Genomic DNA, 5,755 nt, shown 5'->3' with positions numbered 1-5,755 from the left:
GTGTGTGTGTGTGTGTGTGTGTGTGTGTGTGTGTGTGTGTGTGTGTGAGAGAGAGAGAGAGAAAGAGAGAGACAGAGACAGAGACAGACAGACAGACAGACAGACAGACAAAGTGGGTTGCATTTAGTAACCTATAAACACGTATGCAATGTCCTCCATTTCGGAACTACCACATAGGCAATACTTTCATTTTTGATTATTTGAAAATAGACCACCTAGATAGCCCTTTGAATTCAGATGAATTCTGTTTCACGTCTCATCATACAAGAAATACCAGAAATAAAACTTTTATTCAGACATATGTCATCACTAATTTATGTGAGAATGTTCGGGAAATAGCTAATTCAGTGGATTGTATCATTCCTTCAAGTCAATTTACCTGGAAAATAAAAACAAAAACACTGACGAGACAAGACCATGCTTGTGCATGCCAGTCAACCATAATATAATGTCTACTATATGCACAAGGCCTATACGTGGTGAGTGGGGAAGTCGATTACATTGATACTGGCGCTCAACTAGTACTTAATTTATCGATCCGAAAAGATGAAAGGCAAAGTCGACCTCGGTGGCATTTGAACTCAACATAAAGACAGGTGAAATGCCGCTAAGCATTTTGTCCGATGTGGTAAAGGTCTTGCCATCTCGCTGCCTTAATAATAATAAAAATGATAATCCTTTTCTACTAAACGCACGAGGCCTGAAATTTTGTGAGAGGGGACTAATCCTCGTAATTTAGCGGTTGGCAAAAATGACCAACAGAGTAACTACAAAACTCTAAAATAGTACTGATGTCGATTTGTTCAACTAAACCCTACAACGAAGTGATCCCAGTATGGCTGCAGTCCAATGACAAACAAATAAAAGCTAAAAGAAGATATTTAATACATAATTAAGCCTTATATATAGTATAAAAGCCCTACTACATATTAGTGACTAAGAAATAGAGAATGAAATGAGTATGAGCCTTCCAAGAGTATTGATATATAATAATGCTTTTGATGAATCCCCACTTATATGTATCATGTTATTTCTATGTGACCTTTACTGATTAGATTCATTCACTTACTGGAATTCCTCATTAATCAAGTTGAATGCGTGGATTAAAATTGAGGACTCGGCTTGCCAAGATCTTATCTTTTGGTTCTACAAAGAGATGGAAAACATAGTTGACGGTAGTGTTTGTTACTTGAATTCAAACCGAGTGATGCGAAAGAATCAGTGACACATTTTCTCCATTATACTTCCCTTGAATGGATATTGGGTGTAGTAATATCTACAATATATAGATAGCAATAATATTGGATAGATCAATACTGCATATATAAATGTTAGATACAATGGTATTAGATATATATAAATATTCCACAGCCTGTTATTACGCCTTAGAGGTGTAGTAACTGCTGTGTAGCTACTATCAGACTTAGCAGATCACAGCTTACTATCTCTCCTATACAAAGGCCTTTGATAGCAGCACTTCCATATAGTACCCATACTACAACAAAGCCTACTGCTTTTTTGTGTTTTCTTTTGTTTTTGTTGGGGTTTTTTTGTTGTTTGGGGGGTGGGGGTACGATACGGAATGGAGCCTTTATACAGCTGGGCAGCGTTCCACGTCACTTTCTGGCAGCTCCTACAACTGAGTTGATGCCAAACGGGTTGCCTTGTATTCCTTTAGATTACATCCAATCCGAGAGGAGGGTCTCGACAACTTGGAAGACTTGTATCTTCATAATCATCGCCCTGGTCTGCTCCCCAGAAAGTATACTCCAGTGCTGCAGTGAAACAACGATATCAACACGAGTGATGGCAGTTATGAATAAGTAAATCCAATGAGGTCGGAGTAAGGTTAAGTTTACCTCAAACGATGGAAAATATCATCCATTTCACTGGCAGCCACCGTCCGCCTCAATCTGAGAAGCCTTCGGACAATGTGTTGCTCGTATCATTACTTGCTGCTTCAATAGATGTTTGCGTTTAAATTTATCTAAGATCAGACAACTATCACTGCACCAGACAAAACACAGAGAAGAAAGGATAAGCCACTACTCCTGCGATTGGCCACTTGTAATATCAGAACAATATTCCTTGGTCATTCGTGTGATCAAAAGCAAATCAACAAGAGCTGAAAACTCCAGTTATCAACTCCAGGTTAAGGAAGCTGGACATTGTTACAGCAGCACAACTGAAATCCAGGTTTTCCGCAAACTATGCGTTACGTGAAAAGTATACCTCTCCGGAGGAATCTCGTCTGTATAGCTTATTGTTTGAAACAACATACTGCCCTTCACATTTCTTCGCACTGATGGGTCAGAACATCCTTTCCCTCAGCTTTTCTACGTCTTCGAACAAAGTAAATATCCTCAGTGTCTACATTCCAACGTTATGCTCACTTTAAGAAACAAACGACCAGGTTCATGAGGATTATGACATTGTCATTGATTAAACGCCAGAAACTCAACACAGCAACTGCTGTGTTACGTCAATAATAAAGTCGGATAGGATAATCGAGCATGGTAGGTTGACCACGGTAATTTCAGCGTTTACACGATAAACGAAACCGACCTAAAGCTACTGGAGCTCTGCTCCTACCACAAACTGAATATTACCAGCACGTACATTAAGATAAATCCACGCCATAGAGTCGCTTAGATGCGTCCAGGATTCGGACATTGGCATCAGCTGGACATGATTACCACTAGAAAGCCTGCACTCAACAGTTTACTTTTCACATGCATCTTCCACAATGCCAGCTGTGACACGGATCATTCCACGATATTCTGCGAAGTCCAACTAAAATCAAAAAAAATTCAGCATCTCGAACAGAAAGGATGCCCATGTATTTATACCAGTAGCAAACCCAGAGCTTCACTGAGATCTCAATGACCAAATGGAACGAATCTTGAAAGAGAACCGGCTACTTCTATGGGAAGTGGGATGGATGTTTATCTGCAGATACCATTTACGACATGATCATGTTATAAATGATCATGTTATAAATGATCATGTAAATAGTATCGCAGGTGAACATCCAACCCACTTGGTAGGAAGGAGTAAACAAACTGAGACTGTTTGAATCAAACCTGTCGTCATCGCCAAAACAGAAGTTCTAATCAACTACAATGTGTATGTGGGGGGGGGGCTTGGCCATTGATGTCAACGAACTATGTAACATGTCGGGTTAATATCCTTTATACAGTAAAGTTCATGAGTTAAAATTTTATTCTCTTCCATTCTGACGAAAGAATGTCATGTAATGCTACATTACGCTTCTCTTAACGACATACGAACTTATCCAAACCCAAGAATTTCCTTTTCTATGACAATGGCTACATATATATATATATATATATATATATATATATATATAATGAATATAGTTTATATTAAGCAAAAAGTTTAAAGATTATGCAAAGAGACTTCTATGTTGCGACGTGTGTTTTCATAGACATTAGCGCAGTAAAATGAATCCACACAATCAGGTAGCTGAAACTGTGCTGCTAATTTCTCTCTGTAAACAGCTTACAGCTGCTGCACAGCACACCTGTCACTAGCTCTTGCATATTAATAAATATACCTATACTAGAAAGTGGTGTGTGCCTATGTGCATATATGACTCAGGTTAATTGGGACATATCGTAGCAAGACAGCTGGCGCAATTAAGCGGTTGCTCCACTTATACAAAATGTTATGTAATGAGCTAAAGGGATGTACATCAGAAGACAAACTGATGTTAACTGATCGACAATAATATTCATGTCAATTATAAGTATCACCCTTCTCAACTCATTCTCTACCTGTGTTGGTTGGCAGTCAGTTTTGCCAACAGTAAAAATAATAGACTAGAATTTCCAACAAAGACCAGTCTATGCGCGTATTTGTGTAGTTAAAAAGTTCGCTTCACAACTACGAGATAAGACCTAACGCGGGGCATCTTGAACAAATATAATGTTTCTATATACTTGTGTCGAGACATGCCTTCTGATTATAACTATAATTAAAAAGTTGCAGCTTTGTCACACTCCATGTCAAGTTGATTCCCGCAATTCTAAGAATTACATGAAGATTTACCGTGTTTGTGTGAACCTTAGTTATTTACACGATAATTCAGCAGCAGTTCTTTCAAACAGTTAAACTCTCATCGTCGAACGACGGAAGTCCACAATACATCATATATTTGTTTTACTCTTTTATTCTTTTACTTGTTTCAGTCATTAGACTGCGGTCATGCTGGAGCACCGAGATGAGAGTTTTTAGTCGAAAAAATCGACTCCAAGACTTATTTTTTTAAGCCTAGTACTTATTCTATCGGTCTCTTTTGTCGAACCACTAAGTTAGGGGGACCTAAATACACTAATACCGGTTGTCAAGCAGTGATGGAGGGAGCAAACACAGCTACAAAGACGAACACACACACACACACACACATATATATATATATACGTGAGAGAGAGAGAGAGAGAGAGAGAGAGAGAGAGAGAGAGAGAGAGAGAGAGAGAGAGAGAGAGAGAGAGAGAGTAAGTGGGGGGCGCAGCGTATATGTACGTATATGGGTGCGCATGTGTTTGCTGGTACTTCAGTTTTTGAGCTCCACCCCGCGAAGGATAAAAGGGGAAGTCTCACCGCATTTTGGCCTGACACTATCGATTCACCAACTTCGCTGGTCTCTAATAATGTATAATTACAAAATGCAAATAATAAAACGAATATAATATGTTTTTAATTCTGCAAAACTTTACCACAATGTTGTTGTTGTTGTTGTTGTTTGTGGTGGTGGTGGTGGTGTGTAAGTTGCCAGAAGGAAAGCGTAAACAAAGACGTTGATACTGCTATGTCTTTTTTTTTTAATTAACCTCAGGTATACCTGATTTAGCTGACCTACGATCAAAAGTGTTCTAGAGGTGGACATCCTGTTGATTTAATATTTTCAAAACATGCTGCATCTCAGACTACATTATCCACTAAGATATTATTCTGATGGCAAAATGTAATCTGAGAGATCTACAAGATATTTGAATAATTTCCTTGTAAAAACTACAAATATACATAAATAACATTCTTATTCACATTCACAGCAAAACTTCCTGAGGAACAATATTTATTGTATAGACATGAGAAAGCATCAACACACCTTGGCCTTCTGAATGTTTTTTTGCTCTGCTTAAGGCAAGAATTTCATGCGTGTAGTGTAATGAAGTAAATAGGCTTAAGTTGAAGACAATGACACTTCTTAGTAAGTTGAATATGAAAGGCAACAGTGAATATATAGTTGAATACATGAAGAAGACTAGTGAAGCTTTACAGTGAAGCTTTACTATAGCGTCGTATATTATCGACTGCTATTTCCAGTAAATACTGCTGCATTATTGTACCACTATCTTATATATATAATAAGTACTAGGGTGATACATTCGATTAAATATTCAAGGCGGTGCCCCAGCTTGGCCGCAGTCAAATAACTGAATCAAGTAAAAGATATGCTCGTGCAGTTTCCAGTCTATGAACGTGTGCGTGTGTATATACATTTATATATGTGTGTGAGAAGAGCTATTTATTTCTGAAAACATGTATTTCATTTCTTTTTGCGCGTGTGTATATGCATGTAATGTAGACGTATACACACTTATATATGTAATTTTAAGGTTTTTTTCTTTTAAGATATACTTTTTATAAAACAGTTTTGTAATGTGGTCCGCAATTTTCGGATATTCAGCGTGTCTCCCCGTCATTTTCCTATTATATATATATATATATA

This window comes from Octopus bimaculoides, chromosome 3 (genome assembly GCF_001194135.2).
Source record: "Octopus bimaculoides isolate UCB-OBI-ISO-001 chromosome 3, ASM119413v2, whole genome shotgun sequence".
Taxonomy (NCBI): Eukaryota; Metazoa; Mollusca; class Cephalopoda; order Octopoda; family Octopodidae; genus Octopus; species Octopus bimaculoides.
This window is presented reverse-complemented; position numbering follows the sequence as displayed.